This window comes from Spermophilus citellus, assembly GCF_964194105.1.
Source record: "Spermophilus citellus genome assembly, contig: SCAFFOLD_187, whole genome shotgun sequence".
Classification (NCBI taxonomy): Eukaryota; Metazoa; Chordata; class Mammalia; order Rodentia; family Sciuridae; genus Spermophilus; species Spermophilus citellus.
The window spans coordinates 256,501-279,587 of NW_027672862.1; positions in this window are offsets into that span (position 1 = coordinate 256,501).

A 23,087-nucleotide genomic window follows, 5' to 3' on the forward strand; every position below is an offset into this window, starting at 1 on the left:
TCACTCTCCTACATGACAGTCTGTTCTACAAACTCTTAATTCAAATTAAAACTGAATAATGGTTTGGTCCATGTTCTATTGATCTAACAATTTTTATTTCAGGAGCCATTGACATTCGGGGATGTGGCTATTGATTTCTCTGAGGAGGAATGGGAATGTCTGGATCCTGCTCAGCAGAATTTATATAGAGAAGTGATGTTGGAGAACTACAGCAACCTAGTCTTTGTGGGTGAGCATGACTTTCTTTCAAAATTCCTAATTATCATTATTTAGTTTTCTTCCCTTGAAGTATATCTTTTGGGAACTTCTCCACAAGAATGTGTTGCAGATTTATGCTTTCAATAAAGAAGATGGGGTAGTTCTTGCTGCTGACAAGAAAATGTTAATGATGTTTATTTTCATCCTTAATGTTTTCCTTTTTTGGCGTGATATATATCTTTAACTTGACATATGGTTGACTTAGAGGAATGCAGTGATGTCAGATCCTGTAGCCCGCATATAGCAGAGGACATAGTTGAGGTAGGGGAGGAGGCCTATATTTAAAAAGGTTCATTGAGAAATTATCCAGCAGAAAATATTTTTGAGAAGCTTTGAATTCTTTCTCTTGTTATTAGAAAAACCTGTCCTGTATTTTGTGCTTTAAAATTATGTAGTATCCTGCTTTTTCTCCAGTAATGTCTGCATATATTCAAATTAACAACAAAACAGTCCCCTTGCCTTGTGAGTGTCAATATTATCTGACATCTCTTCCATAATTAAAAAAAAATATTTTTAGTTGTTAATGAATTTCCTATTTATCCACATATGGTGCTGAGAATTGAGCCCAGGACCTCACACATGCTAGGCAAGCTCTCTAACACTACTCTCCAACTCCAACCCTTCTTCCATTATTTGCAGGAAAGTTTGCACATTTCTGGAGACCTCTAGGTCCACCGATTGTAATACATTACTATCATAAGTCAGTTTCTCTCATCTTATTTGTACATATTTTTCACTAAAATTTCCTTATCAGTGTTCTTTCTGATATGTGTAATGGATTTTCTGTGAAATTATCTGCCATGGAATGAATGTCAAGTTGGACAAAGACTGCTGTTTCAAGAGATGGTGTACGTTTTATTTGAGTTAGAGGATTTGTAAAATAATACATTGGTAGATATTTAAAATTTGCTTGTTTTTTTTTTCTTTTTTTTAAATTCTATACAGTAGGTTCCCTGTTAAGGACTGGGTTTCCTCATATCAGTTAAATGCTTCACAAACTAAGATATGTATGATTCTTGTTTGTATTGCCAATAATATTATATGTGCTTTTGCTTGTATAAATATTAAGCCTCTTTTGTCCATGACTTTTGTATTTTATCTTGATTGGCTTTTCATTCTGCCCATGTACGTAGAAATTGAAGTTTTCTATGTGTAAGTGTAATGGGGATTGATGGCAGTGATACACTCATGCTGAACTACACCCTAAGCTCCTTTTCACTCATATTTGGAGAGAGGTTCTCATTAAGTTTTTGAGGATGTCTTGAATTTGCAATTCAATTGCCTCAGACTTCCTAGTAGCTGAGATTATATGCATGCTCATCATTTATATGTTGATGAGCTTGATCTGATTTATAGGATAAAGACCAATTTATTTTAAATGTAGCTTTGAGAAATGTTGCAATACTCTTTCTTATAATTTTCATTGTAATCAAAATCACAAAATAAAACCTTCTGTCTCCAAAATTTTAAATATACAGTTCAGTATCATTAATTCAAATTGTTATGCAATATATCTCCACAAAGTTTATATCTCAAAAAAAAAATGCCTAGGAAGCAAGGGCTCATTTCTGTCTCCTCATCACAAAACTATTCTCTTTTGTTCAGAAAGCTTCTTTTTTAGTTTAGAGTTGTCATCTTCATAGAATTCTGGAGTATTCTTTCTGTGACATTTCAGTTAACCTAGTGTACATACATTTTGTAAAATATATAATTAGAATAAATTCTTTGACTTCAAAGTTCTATAGTTTCTATATTCCAATATGGCTCATCGTTCTTTTCAAGGGATATTTGGTTTGTGTCCCCCATGATGGCTCTGTTGAATAACAATGTAACAACACTGGTGTGCAATGTTTCTAATTTGCTATTGATGTGAGGGCTTATTGCCACCCTCACTAAGAACTCCATCTACCTGACTCCATGTTTGCATTCACAATTGAATGCTGTAACATTTAGTATATTTTTTTTTAGCAGGGAAATAGTCTTATTTGTGTTTGGGCGGGGGATATTCATACAATTTAAAGGACAGATTTCTCTGCAAAAAAAAAAAATTAACTATGGGAGGTTGATGAATACTACATGGAGCCTCTAGTTACTTTAAGTAGTATAAACATCATTAAATTTAATCTTTCAACTTTGAACAACAGCATGCCCAAGAGTGTTTAATCAACTGACACATATTTAGGGATTTTTGAAAATCCCTACCACTTTTGATTTCAAATATTTATTCCATCTTGGTTACAAAATAACTATCACTTAAATATTTATTAACCTTTGTTTTAATATATAAAATTGATCTAACCAGCATAATATCCCACTTGTGATTAAGAACAGGAATTCTATAAGTCTATAGTAGTTTCAAAATATTTTCAAAGTATTATGCTTTGGAATTACCATTTTGCTTCACTGTATTTCCCTTTTCAGTAAGTGGGGATTTATGTCTCTTAGTATGACAGTGATTCTTTGTTTTCATTCAACCCTCTCAGTGTTTTCTTTGTGTGTTTGGGGAGTATGAAGTACGTAGCAAATGTATTTACTCTTAATTCTGAACCTAGGGAAAGGGTCCTTTTCTCTCTTTGCCTATTTTTAATTTTTTTTTAATTTAAAACGTCTTCTATGTCCTATAACTGTCTTAAAACTATGTTTTGTGTACTATAATTTAGAAAGCCCAGGTTTTGTTCGATCACTTTTGTATGTGTCATTCTTATATCCTTTTGCTTTCAGTATGTGTCTGTTCTTAGATTTAGTATATCCTGTAGACTACCTACAGTTGCAATATTTAGAGTTAATTCAGATATCCAAGTTTTGTTTTGATCAGACTTTTGTAATCTTGCATTTGCCAACAAAAAACTCTAAAAATGAAGAATCTCCTTCTCATACTTTGTTTGAGTATCAACTTGACTTCACTTTATTAAAAAACTGAATATATTTATGTGTCCTTTTAAAATTATATTTTTGTTACAGGTATATATGCCTATTAACAGTATTGTTGTAATGCTTTTATCTTTCAAATTCTATTGCAAAATTACATGTTTTATGACCCATCATTACAATTCAATAGAATTGTTTTTGCCAAGAAATATTTAAAATTTCATATGACTTATGATGCTGTGCACTTACATTTTATTATGAAAGATTACTTTTAGTACTTTTTGGAGAATACTGTGTGTATTTTTATATGTTTAAAGTCTTCATTTTCCTTCTCTTTTGAAAGGTAGTAGCTGTGAATATAATGTCTTGGTTGATAATTTTATTCTTTCATCCCTTGAATATAGATAGACTTGAATTCCTTCCTGTGTTGTGAAGATTCAAATAAGGATTTCACAATTATATAGTTACACATTTCTAGGTGACTCATCTTTTTCTCTTAGATGCTCTCAGTATCCTGAGTTTTTAAACTTGGATTAAAATCTACTTTGAATCTTTACAACTTGGAGAAAACTGAGCTGCTTGGATGTTTCATTTTTCCTATTTTCTGAGATGTGTTTATTAGTACTGGAAAGAGAACTAAAGGGCGATTTAGCACTTTGCATTTTTTACTTTGGCCTTCAAATTTTGATCCTCTAGCTCAACCTCTTATGTTGCTATGTACAACCACCCCTGACTCTTTCAGATGTTTTCTAAAGAAAGCCTTTACACATACACTTTCTGCTTATTACTATTAACAATTCTTGACTAATTTTCATTCTGTTTTTTTTGTGTGTTGGTTTAGTTCAGTAAAGTTCTTTTAAATGATAATTGAGTATTCCCTTTGAGTGTTTCATAAATTTGCTTACAGTTGATTTAGCCATGTTTTTTTTTCCCTGTTGGTAAGCAGGAACCCCTTTTTGAACAGTCTTCAAATATTCACATGTGTCATATTTTTATCTTTAATGCAACAGGAGTAAGTTGGTGGAATTTTACAATATACTCTGATGGAGGAAAATCTTTATGTAACACAATGCATTTTTCTCCACTATATTACTCTCCATAGTAATGTACTCATTTTGGATACTGTGAACACAAAGATGATTAGGAAAATCTTCAAAGTAATTTTCTGTGTGTATTTTTATTTGATTTATATATTTCTACAGTAATGATAGACTTGGATTTAATAATCCACTCCACTGCTGATGTTATTTTTTGCTGTAATTTCTTAGGTTTGCAAAATATACTCAGCCCAATACAGTAAGTAAACATGTTTCTTATTTTTATTTATTACAGCCATGACTTCTCATCATCCTCGAGAAATTTTACCAGAGCAGGGAATAAAAGAGAGAGAGGAAGATATGGAAAGTGGGACTTTGACTATTTACAACCAAGAAAACAATGAGAAAATATAGGTGAGAGTAAAGTTCAAAAATTGTATTATAATAGACAAAATCAATCAGTAGTCCCTATTTATGATAAAAATTTTATGGTCAAAAGACACCAGAGACAACTAATATCTGAAACAAAAATTCAATGTATTCCAAATATTTTGAGGAGTTTTATATGTCTTTAAGAATAAATCCATAGCCATTTTTTAACTGAAAGGCAATGTGGAAAATTTGAAATCTAGTCCATGCATCATTTTTTAACTTGGCCAATTATAAAAGTAGCACTGAAATAAAATTCCAGTCAAACATTTGCACACAAAAGATATTTCTAAAAGTGATCCTTTGGGGAGTTTCTTTATAAAATGTCCATTTTTCTGAAACAAAAGATTAATTTCTCCTTGTGCCCAAATGGATAATATTAAGAATTGTAGAAAAGTTTCTGCTTCCCCACTATTGCTCAATGACAATTCTGATACAGATTTCTGGAAAGTGCACTATATAGATAATGCTATAAGTAACACAATAAGCCATGTCTCGATCCTGAGTAATTACCAGTATATTTACATTGGTGATAAAAATTATGAATATAGAGAAATGATAGTCTTTTTCTAAAGGAAATTTACCAAGATGAAAAATGTAGGGAAGTCTTGCTTTACTGATCAAAAACCAGTATTCATTAAAATATTAATAGCCAAGACAAAACCTGCAAGTGTAAGATATGTGAAAGGGCTCTTAACCACAGTGCAGTGTTTGCTTAATACAAGAGAATTTATAGAGAAAGAGAGCCCTATAAGTATAGAAGATATTGAGCAAGCAAATGCTTTGATATATTTTTTAAACACAGCAGATACTATGACAGTGATAAATTCTACAAATTTAAACAATGTGAAAAAACTCTTAGTGAAAACTTACAACTTGTTAAGTATCAGAGGATTTAGACTGAAGGAGAGACCTGTGACTGTAAAAAGTGTGGGAAAGCCTTAAAAAGTTTTTCAACCCTTACTCAACACCAAAAAATTTATTCTACAGAAAAGACCTACCAATGTGAAGAATGCAATGCACTCAAGAACTTTACTCAACATCACAGTGTTTATACAGGAGATATGCCATGCAAATTCAAAGAATGTGACAAAACTTCTAATAAAAGCTCAAATCTTATTTGTCACCAGTGGACACACCCTGGAGTGATGCCCTACATATGTAAACATTTTTGCGAAGGTTTCAGTCAAAAACCAAGCCTTAAAAATTACCAGAGAATTCATACTGGAGAGAAGCCCTACAAATGTAAAGTGTGTGGCATGAGTTTTAATAGAAACTCAAATCTTGATCACCACAACAAGATTCATACTGGAGAGAAGCCCTACAAATGTAATGTGTGTGGCAAGAGTTTTAGTGAAAAATCATCACTTACTCAGCACCAGCGAATCCACACTGGAGAGAAGCCCTATAAATGTAAAGAATGTGGCAAAAGTTTTAATACAAATTCACATCTCAATTACCACAACAGGATTCATACTGGAGAGAAGCCCTACAAATGTACAGTGTGTGGCAAGAGTTTCATTCAAAAATCATCACTTACTCAGCACCAGCGAATCCACACTGGAGAGAAGCCCTACAAGTGTAAAGAGTGTGGCAAGAGTTTTAATCAAATATCATCACTTACTCAGCACCAGCGAATTCACTCTGGAGAGAAGCCCTACAAATGTAGAGAATGTGGCAAAGCTTTTAATCAACAATCAACACTTACTCGACACCAGAGAACCCATACTAGAGAGAAGTCCTATAAATGTGAAGAATGGCAAAGCTTTTAATATTGAAGATCACATCTTACTAAACTTTATAGATTTTATACTGCAGAGAAGTTTTACAATGAAAACATTGCATCAGTGTCTTCAAGGATGATTTAACCCTATTTCACAGTAGTTCAACACTATTTCACACCAGAGATATGATAGCACAGAAATGATATAAATGTAAAATAGGTGACAGAGTCTCCAATAGTTGTTCACACACTACTCAGCACCTCAGAATTCATATGAGTGAGAGGACGTGTGGAAAAAATTTGGAAAGCTTTTTACCATTGATCAAACATTTTTAAAACGCAGGATTTATATCATATAGAAACACAAAGAATGTGTCCAAGACTATATTCAAATTTCCAACATTTTTGAATTTCTGACCTCATATCTGTAGCAAATGTGGAGTAGCATTTGTCCAAAGTATAGATAACAGGAAAATATTTACAAAAACACCTTGACAAATATAAAGATTGCAGTTAGTTTCTTATCTATAGCCCATCCCTTGATGTATTTGGGACCTAGGAGGGAAAAAAATCATTTAAATGTAGAATATGGGTAATTGCTTTTGACATTTGCTGAAAATTTTCTTAACATCATTAGCTGATATTGTAGAAATAAGGAAATACAAGTATAGAATTGTGCATCCCCAAAAGGATATAATTTCACTAAAAATCAACAATTACTAAAGAGTCTCATTTTTCACATCTGGAGAAAACATAATTCTCAGAGTTGATTATTTCAGAAGTCTCTTAAGATTTATATGAAATTTAAAATTTAATTTTAAGAGCCTCTTAAACTTAGGGGTACTTAATCAGTAAACCACATCCTCAGATTTTTTTTGTTTTTTTTATTTAGAGATAGGTTTTGCTAAGTTGTATAGGGCCTCACTAAGTTATGGAGCCTGACTTTGAACTTGCTAAGCTTTTCATGTCCCTGGGGTCACGGCATGGTCCACCATGCCCGTTTTACAGAGCATTTTTACTTATATTTCATTACAGATGCAATTTGTTACTAAATAAAGTGTGAATTTCTTAATGTAAATTTTATCATGCATTTAATGATGTTATTAGGTCACACATCTCCCCCTATTCACTTTGCTAATGGATCTATAGTAAAACATTCTATTGAGTAAATAATGCTATAACATCTCCATTAATTATTTCATATGTTTAATCAAGTATTATTTAGAGAATATTATTTATGTAAATTATATACTCTCTTGTTTTTAATTATGGGAATTTAAGAGAGTTATAGGAAGGACCTAGGGATACTAAAATAATGCCCAGATATCCCTAGTTTGAATTATGAGTTTAACATTTCACTTTATAGAGTAGCAGTACTCCTTAAGGGATCTACAACTCTGGAGAATTATACAAGCTCCCAATCAGAGAGTGGAGAAAGACCCAAGAGACTAGGAGCCAACATGCGTATTCAGGCAAAAAAGGAGGGTTGCTGAAGGGGGAAATAGTCTTAATGTTTCCTGGGGAATCCACATGGTCCACAGGCCCCTCCTGACTCTTAGACTGAAGAACCATGCAGTTCCTCATGAATTCTATGACGTTCATCACTGAGGTGACTAGACTCACTTCTAGTGTAGGCAAAACATCACAATTTGGGACCACCTCTTTAGTTTTGGATACCCAGTAGAAAAGTGTAACCAGAAACGTGTAAAATGATGACTGTAAAAAGAAAAAGACATACTATAGGAGCATTTATGCCCCCACATATTTTATTTCATTATATATTTTGATTTTGTAGACCTTTTTGTTCTACTTAATAACTTAGAATATAATGTTTGTTATACTTATTGGATTATATGATAGATAGCATGTGTCATGGTCTCCCAGACCCCTGTGTAACCCAGTAATTATAAGATACTATAAACTAACCCTGTCCCTCTTCAGATCTTAACGCTCTAAGAGCCCATGACATCACAGAGAGAGAAACACAAATTTTATTGAAATAAACATCTAGACTCTAATCTACAAGTCTTTTTCAAAAAGTAAAAACACAATATTCTTTTTATATGTGAGCTTTTGGGGTCAAAAAACACCACCCACCAACATTGCATTTAACTTTATTTGGGAAAATAAATATTGAAATATAATGATAAGTTCTTGGAGAATAATATTCACAGCATTTTTTATTCCTAAGTGTAAATCTCTAGGTTTCATGTTTATGTCCACATTATTTCATGCAGTAAACTGGCTTCATTTTACATATGAGAGTTTTAACTATTTATAAGGCCCAGAGGAAAGAATCAGTACTAGAGGTCTAAGGAAAATACTAAAGATCTTCCCTTTTCATGTGACTGCATGATATCTGCATATCCTTGATGAAACAGCTAAAGAATGCCAATTTCTCAATGTGTCTGGCTCAGTCACTCACTCATTGGAACCCCAACTTATTGCGTCATCTCAAGGCTATCATTCCCTTCTCTAGGATCTGACCTGTTCTTGGGAGCATGAAGTGTTCTTCATGGGATCAGTAGGTCATCCAAGATGTTACAATGAACTTTTGTTTGTTGTAACTTGTATTTATTCGGTTTCACTTTCAATAAAATTTAGAACAAGACTTCAGACTCTCACCTGTGGAGAGGATGCTCTGCCCATGACTTCCCAGTCAGGACCCTGAAAAGCTATTTGGGACTTCCTAGTACATAGGTTCAGTGTTGGGGTTTTCGTTACTTTTGCTTTCTCTCTTGCTTTCATAGTATTACTCAAGGAAACACTGTCTTGTGTTAAGAGAGTGTCTTCCTTATCTATTGGATCTGACCTGCCAAGTTGAGCAGCTGCCCACATGCTTAATGTCACAAACACATGTGTGTGTTATCTAATCCGTAACTAGTGTATCTTTCAACTGCATGATTTTTTATTGCATGGGGAAGGAAACAGAATGCTTTCTTTGAGGGCTCACGGCACTATTCATAGTATTCATAACACTGCTATGTAATATTTCCTCTCTGCTCAACTTGTAAGTATTTCTCTTGTGCTGCTTTTTAAATCAAATAGAGTTGTAAACAAAAAATTCTGTGATAATACATAGTTACACAGACTGACTTGGGCAACTCTATCTACCATTGTTTATTATTTTTATGGGCTCAAGGTAGTCTTTTATAATTTTATTTAACCTTAATGATGTTAGCATCTTTTGAAGAGATTTTCACTCACAAACCTTCTCTGTATATAATTTTTCCCTTATCATTTTTAAAAAATTCTTATTCTCTTTAGGTATACATGACAAGAGAGCAAATTTTGACATATTATACATGGAGTAAAACTCATTTTAGTTAGCATTCCATTCTTCAGGTGTACATGGTGGGGACCTTCACTGGTGGTGTATTCATATATGAACATAGAATAGTTGTGTCTGATTCATCTGACTGTTGTCTGTATTCCTATTTCCCTTTTCTTCCCTTTGTTACAACTTTGATTAATCCACTGAATTTCTATTCTCTCCCCCTCCCTTGTTGAGTGGTTTAGCACTCACATATATTATGTTATACGTAATGTCTGTTTCATTCTACTATCCTTCCTATCCCCATAACCCCTCCCCTCCCTGCACTCCTCTCTACTTAATCTAAAGTAACTATTCTTCCCCACCCCTCATTGTGAATTATCATCCACATATCAGAGAGAATATTTGGCCTTTGTGTGTGTGTGTGTGTGTGTGTGTGTGTGTTGGCTTATTTCACTTAGCATGATATTCTCCAACTCCATCCATTTACCACCGAATGCCATAGTTTCATTTATCTTTAAATCTAAGTAATATTCGATTGGTGGGGGTTATATATATAAAATCACATTTTATTTATCCGTTCATCTGTTGAAGGACATCTAGGTTGGTTCTATAGTTCAGCTATTGTGAATTGTGCTGCTATAAATCTTAATGTGGCTGTGTCCCTGTAATATGCTGTTTTTAAGTCCTTTGGGTATAGTCCCAGGAGAGGGATCACTGGGTCAAATGGTGGTTCCATGCTGGTTTTGCAAGGAGTCTCCATACTTATTGACATCATGACCTTCAGAGAATGTGGCATTCAGAAAGATGCCTGGTGCTTAATTGCTGCCTCATAATTCTTACATTTTACTGACAAACCTTTACCAGACTTTGTAAGCAAGTATTAGAAGGAAGATTCTTGCTATGGCTCAAAGGCCTGTATTCAGTCTCCTTACTCTTCAATTACTGGAAATGTAAAAGTTAATAATGGAAGATGATAGATATCTTGTAACATGTAATAAATGTAATTTAACTAATTGTATCACCAGAAATTATAGAGAAAAAGGAACGATGATACCTCATCAGCCCTCTTTTGTCTTATTACCAGAAAATATTTCAGAACCATGGTAGGCTGATGCTGGTTTTCAAGTCTTACAACAAATACACACCCAGCTAGTGAGATCTAAGTGTGCTCTTGGGCTCATAATAGTGGGAGTTCTTCCCTTGGTTTATTTTATTGCTCCCGTGGTCACAGCTTCGGTTTCTATATCTCAAATATTCAACATGCAAATTGTCTTAATAATTTGGCTCAGAATACTTCCAAGACTCTTCACAATCAAATAAATGTTGATGAAAGGATTGAGACCAAGCTAAATGCCTTAGAGGCTGCTGTCATGAATATAGGTAATGAACTTTCCACTTTGAAATTCAAGGAAAGACTTAAATGTCATGCTAGCTTTAAGTATGTGTGTGTTACTGCTGCCAAATGCAATGCTTCTTAATGGTATTGGGAGAAGGTTCAAAACCATTTGTTGGATATTTGGCAGAATAATGATAACTGCTTGGATCCTTTGGAGCTGCATCATCAGATTCAAGATATACAGAAAAGTAAGATTGATTTTTCATATCCTACTTCTTACCTGATCAAATACTTAAAGAATTAAACAGCTTTAACCCTGGAAACATTCTTAAACATTCTGCATGCTATATCATTGTATTGTTCCCATTGCTACTAATTCTCTCTTGTGTTGTAATTGTAGGATTTTGTGCCAGATGAAGAAGAATTCAGGGACTCAAAATAATGACCCATCACCTGCTTTTTCAAAGAAAGAAGGACGGACATGTGGGAAGCCACTCTGAATGACCCATGATATTTATCACCATTCCTGGTCCCCCAGCATTTTTTTTTATTGGAGACAGGGTTTTGCACTGTTTGACCCTGAACTTGCACAAGCTGGCCTTAAACTTGTAGTCCTCCTCCTTTAGCTTCTTAAATATATGGGATTAGCTGTGGGCCATGATCCCAGCTATTGTTACTTTTTTGAGTAATATGCACAGTTTTCCATATCGGCTACACACCCGTGCATAAGCGTTGATTTTTCTCCACATCCGCATCGCTGTTTGTCACTTTTCTAAGTTATACATTCTGACTGGGGTGTGGTGATACCTCGTGTATTTTTTTTCTTGTGGTGCTGGGGCCTGAACCCAGGGCCTTGCGCATGCAAGGCAAGCACTCTACCAACTGAGCTATTTCCCCAGCCTTCCTCATTGTATTTTTGATTTGCATTTTCCTGAAGGCTAATATATGGAACATTTTTCTATATGTTTACTGGAACTTTTTGTTTCTTTTGAAAACTGTCTACTTCATTTGCCCACTTGAATGGCATTACTTAGTTTTTGATTGTTTGGTGTTATAATTTTTTTTGTTCTTTACATATTCTAAATATGAAGCTTGTATCAAATGCATACTGGGCAAAGATTTTCTGCCATTTTATAGGGATTCTACTTTTTTTTTTCTTTTATGTACATCAGAATTTTAGTTTAATGCCTTATTTATTTATTTATTGTGTGATTTTAAAATTCTGTCTAAAACATTTGTTGTCCTTACCAGAGTCTTAAATTGCTTTCCCTTGTTTATTTTGTAGTTTCACAGTCAGGTCTTTTACTCCTTTTGAATTGATTTTGAACAGAGTGAGGAATAGGGATTCAATTTCTTTGAGTACTGAAGCTTTATACTGAGTTTTAAAATTGGGAGGTGTGAGTCTTCCAATTTTGTGCTTTATATTTTTCTTGGAAAAAACTATATTTGGTATTTGAGGTTGACTGAAATTCCATATTCACTTTAGGCTTACTATTAAATCTTTTTCAAAATGGAATGTGGGAATTTTGGTAAGGTTTACATTGGTATTTAAATCAACTTGCATTTTACCATTTCAGCAACATTAATCTTATCAATAAATAGTTGATGGCTATTTATTCTTTTACACATTTTCTATAGTATTTTCTGCTTACAAGACACATTTGTAAGTTTTTTGCTCTGTATTTAATGTTTGATTCTACTATAAAATGAATTTTTTAATAATTTTGCTTTGAATATTTATTGCTCAGCTACAAAAATTGTATTGATATAATGGAGCTATATCCTGCACAAATGCTGAACTTTTTTATTTAAATAGTTCTTTCATAGAGAGCTTAGGATTTAATTCACATAAAGCTATCTATCTGTTATTAGAGTTAGATATAGATTGATAGGTTCACTTCACATTTCTAATATGGATTGTTGTTGTTGGGCACCAGGGATTGAACTCAGGGGCCCTTGACTTCTGAATCACATCCCTAGCCCTATTTTGTATTTTATTTAGAGACAGGGTCTCACTGAGTTGCTCAGTGCCTTGCTTTTGCTAAGGCTGGCTTTGAACTCATGATCCTCTTGCCTCAGCCTCCCAAGTCACTGGGATACAGGTGTACACTAACCATGCTCAGCTCTGATATGGATGTTTTTATTCTGTTTATACTGATTCAGTCTCTTATTAAGTCTTTTCAGATTTTCTATGTCTAAGACAGTTTTGATGGATTTTTTATAGGCATTTGTTCACATTCAGTTGATCATTATATTCTCTTAAAATTCTCTAAATTTTTTGTGGAGTCTGTTTTCATTGTCTCACTGTTATTTTTGATTTTTATTAACTTGAGTACTCTCTCAATCTCTTTTTTCTTGGTTAATCCAACAATCAATTTTGTAAATCTTTTGTACAATCAAGATATTTCTTAATTCTTTCTTTTGTCTATTTCTTTTATTCTTGCTTAATTCTTTATTAAAATTTATCATCTGTGCAATTTGATTTCAGCTTGCTTCCCTTTGTGTAGTTACTTACTGTGTAAATTCATGTTTTTGTTTGTTGTATTTTGTTGCTCAACATGTTATTTCTTTTAAAATGTAGGCTTCTGTAGTTATGAATTTTCTTCTGGGGGCTACTTTAGCTGCACCTCATAAGTTTAGGCATGTTTTTTTTTTTTTTCATTTTTATCCACCTAAACTACTTTCCATTTTTTTCTTCCTAAAGTGTACACTGTCTAATTGCCGCAGTCTTGGCTGGGCACAGAATCATGAGCCACTCAAGCAGGAACAAAACTTTATTTTTGAAAAAGCTGCCAATACTCCATAGGCGCCGGCAAGCCAAACCCGGTCCTCCCACGTGGGCGTCTGCCGGAACCGCCCATCCCGGACCGGGGGGCCCCGGACCTCCCCCGGAATTTCCTCCTACTATCCTTCCCCAACCAATGGGAACTCTCCAGGAGTCCCGTAACATGAGTCTGGTAGCAGGCCAAGGTGAACAGCGGGAGTCCAATTTCCATATGAATGTAAATCTTAACATAATCATATCATCTCAGTGGTTAGCTGGCGTCACTTTACAACCAAAGGTGCCATACATCGTATTATTTGCTTGTGGCTCCTAGCATCTTCTCCCTTCTGTTTAATTAAGCAACAAGCAATGTGGCTAGGGACCGTGCCTGGTAGGTTGTCCAATTCAACATATGGTTCTTACCCGTCATGGGAGAACTGACCTTTAGGCGTCAGCTTTTTGTCTTAGGTTGAATCCACTGCAATCAGATCAACCTGTCACTGACTACTGGTCCAGCATTTAGCCATGCTTGTGGATAGGCCTATGCACCAGTGGGGGGGTGAGGTTCTTGTCTCACCTCTGTTGGCCCCCAAATTTTGCCTTGGTGCCAGTGGGGGGGGTGAGGTTCTTTGCCTCACCTCTGTTGGCCCCCAAATTTTAGACCATCACTAGTAGAAGGGAGGAGGATACAGAAATGCCACGACACCAAGCCAATTGATGGCTCCTTTTGGAAAATTGCGTCACTGGTGACACCATCAGCAAAGATATGCCAGCATTACCACAATTAACATGGGGTGAGCTGGCAAGGAAATTGCATCACTGGTGACACCATCAGCAAAGATATGCCAGCAGTACCACAATTCGGTGCACCAGATGATATTTCACAATGCATGCAACTGATATATAGTCTAGGCAAGTTCCGCAGGCAGTTCATATCAGAGGAGTCTATCAATATGTCCATTTCCTCCCAAAGTAAATCAAGTCCTTGATTGAGCATTACTTGTTGAGTTATATTCATTGATGCATCAGTTTATACAGTTTACTGTGATAGCTATCATAGAAGCTGTAGTTTGGTTTTATCTTAGTCTTCACCGGAATTGGGATGGAGATGGAAATTCTGGCAATGATGCTAAAGAGACATTATCCTGAACAGAATTATTAAATATAATGAAAAGGAAAGGTGAAAGAAAACAAACAGATCTGTTAAACTCCTTTAAAAACAATACTTAACAGCTGTTTACCTAATTTAAATTAGTAAACAAACAGATCTGTTAACCATCTTTAAAAACAATCATTAACAGCTGTTCACCTAATTTAAATTAAACCATAAAAATCACGTGAATAAAGAAAAAATTCGGATCCATTTTTTCATGAGCGCTTCTCATATAAGAAATATGGACATACACACATACAGACATACAACACAAAACAGAAGTGTGCACACAACATACAACACATAAGACAATAGTAAATAAAGGCTTTGTAGCTATACCTAGGTGAAATCTCCATTGCAATGTTTAAAAACTCCACAGTCAAAAAATAAAACACAGTCAAAAAATAAAACTGATCAGAAAAACATTAACCTAGGTTTGTATGAGCTCAAAAATAAAATAGAACTTTATGATGTGGGAAAAATGCAATAATAAAATAGATATTGAAAAAAACACCTTGGTTAATCACTGTCGCAGATGTAAGAATAGCCAAGCTGGAGCTCTGGATGTCAGCTGTTATGGATTTGAGTCAAATCATCTTTTTTTCTGTAGAAATTGTTTTAGTTAATCTCTCTGGAATCCAAATCGGTTGCTGTTCCTCCTGTGAGAAAACACAGACAGCGCCCCGATTCCAGACTATCACTGGATCCGGGCCTTTTCATTGTCCTGTTAGAATATCTTTCCAAAGTACCTTAGGCTTATGTACATTTTTGGGGTACAAATGTCTTTCTGCAGCACTAAGTCCCGATGAATCCAAATTTAAAAAGTTTAGAGTAAAAAGGGTTATTTTAAGTTTATCTTTGGGGGATATATACCCCTTTCCAATTCCCTCCTTTTGTTTTAATAAGTACATTTTAATAGTTTGATGAGCTCTTTCAACTATGCCTTGTCCTTGTGGATTGTATGGAATTCCTGTTATGTGAGTAATGCCAAATGATGAGCAAAATTGTTTGAAAGAGGTGGAAGTATAACCAGGACCATTGTCCGTTTTTAACTGTTTTGGAATGCCCACAGTGGCAAAATTTTGTAAGCAATGAGCTATAACATCTTTAGTTTTTTCTCCGGCATGAAGGAAGCCCATCAAAAATCTGGAAGAAGTATCAACTGTAACATGTAAATATTTTAATTTTCCAAATTTTGGCAAGTGTGTGACGTCCATCTGCCAAATATGGTTAGGTATCAGTCCTCTAGGATTGACTCCAAGATTAACTTGTGGTAAAAATGTCACACAATTTTGACATTGTTTTATTATATGTCTGGCTTTTTCTTTAGTTATTTTAAAACGCTTTTGTAAAGTATTAGCATTGACATGGAACCTTTTATGAAAATTTATAGCTTCTTCTATTGTGGAGAAAATATGTATGTCATGTGTAGATTTATCTGCTAGTTCATTGCCCATACTAAGGGCTCCAGGCAATCCTGTATGTGCCCTGATATGACCTATAAAGAATGGATCTTTTCGGTCCCAGATTAGACTTTGTATAGTGGAAAACAAAGAGAAAACTGTAGAAGAAGGTGAAATCCTACCAGCATCTTCAAGGGATACTATAGCATTAACTACATACTGACTATCAGAAAATAAATTAAATACAGAATCTTTAAACATCATAAAAGCTTGTAATACTGCATTAAGTTCTACCTTTTGAGCTGATTGTTTGGGTACTAAAAATGTAAAAGTTCGATTAGGAGTAACTACTGCTGCTGTACCATTGTTTGACCCATCAGTGAATATATTTGGAGCATTTATGATAGGGGTTTTTCTTGTCATTTTTGGAAAAACTACAGGATGCTTAGACCAAAAAGACAACAAAGGATTAGATGGTAAGTGATTATCAAATGAAACACTAGTTTTACGCATGATTATTGCCCAAGTATTTAACTCATTAGCTAACTCATCAATTTGATCCATAGTATATGGAGTAATAATTTTATTGGGAGAAATACCAAACACTCCCTTTGCTGCTTTTATTCCTTTGAGTATTAATTGTCCTACAGCCTCAGGATATCTAGTAGGAATAGTGTTAGGAGAATAAGATAGATGTATCCACAATAATGGACCTTCTTGCCAAAATACTCCTGTAGGAATATTTTTTGTTGGTAGTACAATAAATAATAAAGGCAAACTTATATCAATTCTATCCAAATGCATATTTTCCATATATGTTTCAATGATTTTTAATGTTTTTCTTGCTTCAGGCGTTAACATGCGGGGTGAATTTGGATCTGATGGGCCTTTTAGAATATCAAATAAAGGTCCTAACTCTCCTGTTGGTATGCCTAGATAAGGCCTTATCCAATTTATGTCTCCCAATAACTTTTGAAAGTCATTAAGTGATTTGAGTTGATCTACTCGTATTTGAACTTTTGGTGGACGGACCGTGGTTGAGGATAATAGAACTCCTAAATAATTAATTGGAAGATTTAATTGTACTTTATCTATTGCTATCTCTAGATTATAATTTTTCAATAAGTTTGTAAGTGTGGCATAACATTCTAGCAATGTGTTTTTATCTTTATGTGCCAATAACACATCATCCATATAGTGAAATATTTGTAGTTCAGGATTTTGATTTCTAAGTGGCTGAATTGCTTTATTAACATAAATTTGACACATAGTTGGGCTGTTAGCCATCCCTTGAGGGAGTACTTTCCATTCATATCTTTGATCAGGACCTTCATGATTCAGTGCAGGGATAGTAAATGCAAAATGTGGACTATCCTCGGGATGAATTGGAATTGAAAAGAAACAATCTTTAATATCTATAGCTAAAACATGCCAGGTTTTTGGTAAAGCAGACAATTGGGGAATCCCTGATTGAGCAGGTCCCATAATAACCATCTCATTATTAATGGCTCTTAAATCTTGTAATAATCTCCATTTACCAGATTTCTTTTTAATGACAAAAATGGGAGTATTATGGGGGGGTACGGAAGGTTGTATATGTCCTTCCGCTAATTGTTGTCTGACCAAGTCATGGGCTACTTGTATCTTTTCTTTAGTCAGGGGCCACTGAGGAACCCATACTGGTCTTTCTGATTTCCAAGTAATTTTGATTGTCTCAGTGGCCCTTTCTGAAAACCCAAACCATGTCTACTTATTTCTTGATCTATTTGAATAGGTGCTGTCATACCTTGTTCTTGTTCTCTTAATCTTTTTTCTTTCCTAAAGCCTTGTTTAGCCCTAGTAGTGGGCACGTTAGGATTGATGTTATTTGTTAATGTCAATCCTAATTGATCTAGGACATCTCGTCCCCATAAATTTACGGGAAGATGATCTAATACATAGGGCTGTATAGTTCCTTCACATCCTTCAGGATCCCTCCAATCTAATACCATAGCACTTCTATGGGGATTTGTTGCCACTCCTAGGCCTTGAAGCGTTTGAGTGGCTTGTTGTAATGGCCAATGTTTTGGCCATTCTTGACGAGATATGATGCTGAGGTCAGCTCCTGTGTCCAGCAGCCCATTAAAGTCATGTCCTTGAATATTTAATTTTAGTATCGGGCGAGAATCTAAATTTAAAGACAGCATAGCCCAATCTACACCTGTGGAGCCTAATCCCTTGGAACCTCTTTCTACATTACAACTGGAAAATTTATCATGCAGGCTGGGTATTATTAATAACTGTGCTATTCTATCTCCTGGTGAAATTACTGATATACCTCTTGGAGAACTAGCTATAATTTTTATTTCACCCTCATAATCGGGATCAATTACCCCAGGACTTATCATAAGTCCTTTTAATGTAGAAGAACTGCGTCCCAATAATAAGCCTACTGTTCCCTGGGGAAGAGGTCCTTTTACTCCTGTGGGAATGATTTGAACTCCCATCTCTGGAGTTAGTACTGCTCTGGCAGAGGCGCAGATGTCCAGCCCTGCACTCCCTCTAGTTTGTCTGATGAGGGATTTAATGGATAATGCGTCCTGGGCACTACCTTGATGGTGCTGCTGGGTTCCTCCTTTGACCAATATATTTGTGGTTTTGGGCCCCAGGGCATTGGGCTCTCTAGTCCGTTTTTTGGCAATGGAGCCTGATACCTTTCTCCACGATATCATGGGTAAACACTTGGTCCTTGTCCGTTTTTTGATAATGGAATACCCTCTATGGTGGTTTGAGAACGGCATTCATTAGCCCAATGTTTCCCTCTATGGCATCGTGGGCAAATACCCGGTATTCTATTCCTTTGATACCCAGCTTTGTTAAACCCTCCTCTTATGGGGCAACTCCTTTTAAAATGTCCTGTTTGATTACAATTATAGCATGTTTTTGGCCTGGCATCTAAAGCCTGTTGTACTGCTGCTAAGACTTGCCCTTGTTCATTAATGTCTCTACATAATTTAATATACGTGTTTAAATCTTCATGTCTCCATGGTCTAATGACCTCTCTGCAGCAACGATTTGCTTGGTCATAAGCCAGTTGTTTTATAAATGGCATTACCTGTTCTGTATTTCCAAATATCCTAGAGGCTGACTGAATAAGTCTATCTACAAATTCAGCGTAAGGTTCATTAGTTCCTTGTATTACCTTAGATAATTGACCTTGTAAGTCTCCATGCCCCTGTAAAGTTTTCCATGCCCTAACTGCATCTACAGCAATTTGTGCGTATACGCCAGGGTCATATTCAATTTGCTGTCTTTGACCCTCATAAGGTCCCTTTCCCAATAGCATATCTATATTTCTTTGAGGGTAACCGGCTTCTGCATTTCGCCTAGCTGTCTCCATGCAAAATTCCTCATTGGCAACCTTCCATAACAAATATTGTCCTCCATTTAGCACAGATCGACACATGTTAGCCCAATCTGCTGGTGTCATGTCCAAGTTGGTAACAGATTCGACCATGCTTATTGTGAAGGGAGCTTGCGGCCCATAGGTTGTTACAGCCTCCTTTAATTGCTTTATTGTTTTGAAATCTAAAGCACGGTGAATTCGTTGCCCTCCTGCCTGCTCAAGTACAGGGCATGCTAATCTTTGGGGTCCTGCCTCAGAATTCCGTCCATCAACTACGGGAGTTGAGGGCCGCTCAGTGGTAGATGGAGCTGTTGGTTGAATTACGCCCTCTGGTGATAGAACAGAGTTAGTAGCAACCTCCTGTTGTAATTCTCCACCTGATGGCTGTTTTTCCTCTAAGCTTGCTTTCTTTAAATTTTCCTCTGACTAGCTTGAGAGACCTTCTCTTTTGCTTGACCTAGAGTTTTTTCTACCATAGTTTGGACCTCTAACAATTTACTTAACAGTTTTTTGGTTTGTTTTTTACTGGATTCTAATCTACCATAAAGGTAACGTAACCCAATAAGATAGCATAAAACAAAGCCAAAACAGAATGAAACAAAAACGGAGCAGAGAATGGTTGTATCAATTTTCTCTTTCTCAGGGCCGAATAACTTCAAACCTTGAGCCAACCATTTTTCCCAGTTCACCTGAGAAAATTCTAGGGCTAGGGAGCTTGAAATAAAAACAAAATAAATCAAAACAAGAACACATTGTTTTTTGAAATGGTCACCCATTCTGTCGCCTTCCGTCAGGGGCGAACAATTTTACTCACCTCTAAGTTTCAGGTGTTTCCCGCACGGGCCGTGAAATGCTGCAGTCTTGGCTGGGCACAGAATCACGAGCCACTCAAGCAGGAACAAAACTTTATTTTTGAAAAAGCCGCCAATACTCCATAGGCGCCGGCAAGCCAAACCCGGTCCTCCCACGCGGGCGTCTGCCGGAACCGCCCGTCCGGACCCGGGGGGCTTAACCAATAGTTGGAGCACTAACACTATTTGCTGATGGATCAAGTTCAGGAAAAGCAGGTTTCTATAGCCATGTTCATACAGAGATAATACAGACATCATATACTTCTGCAGAATGATCAGAAATTTAAGCTCTCATTTGGGCTTTAATTCATTTTTCAAACGAGTCAATCCATATTTATTCTGATAATTTATATTGCAGTTGGAGTCACAAAAGGTATTGAAACATCAACTACTGGGAACACACCTTTGCAAGAGTTATTTAATTTGTTTCAGACCTTAAAAAAGACAATTCAAATGTGTCTCCATCCATGTTTCATTAGCCATATAAGGGCACATTCTAATCTTCCACGCCCTTCAGAATGAGGTAATGATAAGATTGATCAACTTGTTGCCATTTGTGAATAAATATTTTTATATGATTGTGCATAAGCCTCACATTCTTTACATCATCAGAATGCTTCTTCTTTAAATAAAAAAAAATAATATTGCTGGGGAAAAACTTGTCAAATTGTTCATCAAATCTCAGAATGTTTTATACATATTTTATCTCCACCAATGGGGGTTAATCTCATGGTTTATGACCAAATCAGTTATATCAAATGGATGTAACTCACATTGATCAATTTGGCAAACAGTGTTAAGTTCATGTTATTTTTGATACTTACTGTAGATTTATTTTTGAGATGGCCTGTGTAAAAGAAAATACTCAGCATGTTATTTCTCACTGTCTAGCTACTCATGCAGCATTAGGATGTCCTTTACAGATTCAAATTGATAATACTCCAGCTTATACTAATTTTTCTTTTCAGCAGTTTTGCCATCAATTTTGTATTGATCATAAAGCAGGTATTCCCCATAAGTCTCAAGGTCCAGCCATTGGTAGAATGAGCTCATTTATCTCTTTAGCAACAGTTACAAAAAAGGGGGGGATAAGGCCCCACAAAATAACCTTAATCATGCTTTGTTTTAATTTTTTTTAAAATTCTGACTCTGATAGTCACACTGCAGCTGAAAGACACATCTTCCACAGCAACAGGTTCCTTGGTCCAAGTTTGGTGGAATGATTTAGAAACATAACAACAGAAAGGATCAGATAACGTGGGGTAGAAGTCATGCATGTGTTTTCCCAGAAGGTGCCTCTCATCCTGTTGGGGTACCTGAACATGCTATCAGACATGGAGAACCTAGAACCGAGGTTCATATAACTGAAGATTGATCCAGAGATGTCAGCCCTGACCCCCAGCAGGAAGTGAAAGCTACAAAGGAGGAAGGGGACCCTGGGATTCTAAGCAGTATGTCCAAACAGTTATTAAAATGAGACTTTCTCATAACAAGCCAGTCATTGCCACAGAATGTCTGCCAATACCTTACTGTCTTAATAATTCTGCAATAGAATTTGGCACCATTCCTAAATGGATAGACTGTGCAGATGTCTTGCCAGTACAACAAAAAGGTTCTAGAAAGAGTAGATATATTTTAGACTGGTCTCCAAGAATTGACAAAAGACAATCACATAAGGATGCCATGATCCCTGGAGGTTTTTTTGGTAATATCCTAACCTTCAGTGAAGGTGGTATCCAGATAAGTGTTTGGAGCTTAATTGCAGCCTCAGATTTCCTATATTACACTGACAGCCCTATGCCTGACTTTGTAGGCAGGGGGTGTAAAGAGGGTTCCTGGTATGGTTGCAGGCCTGGTTCAATCTCCTTAGGCTTTAATTACTTGAAATGTGAGAGTTAAGAGAAAGGATGATAAATATCTTGTAGCCTGTAAAAAGTGCAATTTACCTAATTGCGTCTCTAGATATAACAAGGGAAAGGAGCAGTAATCCTTCACCAGTCTTCCTTTGTCTTACTAGCAGTCAAAATTTCAGAGCCATGGTATGCTGATGCTGGTGTTCAGGTTTTACAACAAACATATGCTCAGGTTACTAGACTTAAGTGAGCTCTTGGACTCATAATTCCTGGTTATAATTTTTAAAATTTCATTTAATTTTATTCATCACTTCTACAGTTACAGCCTCAGTGGCTATATCTCAGAATATTCAACATGCAAAATTTCTTAATAATTTGGTTCAATATACTTCCCAAACCCTCAATAATCATAAATATTGATGAAAATATTGAAAAAAAAATGAATGCTTTAGAAACTTCTGTCATAAATATTGGTAATGAGCTTTCTACTCTCAAATTTAAGGAAAGGTTTAAATGCCATCTCACTATGAATGTCTGTGTTTCTGCAGCCAAATATAATGCTCCCCAATGGGTTTGAGAAAAGGTTAAATCAGCTAATGGGTATTTGGTATAGCAATTAATAGTAGCCCTGATCTTACGGAGTTACATCACAACATCCAGGATATTCAAAAAAGCAAAATCGATCTTATGGATCCTACCTCTCTAACTGAAAATAATTCAAGAATGAAAAGGCTTTAACCCTGGAAACAC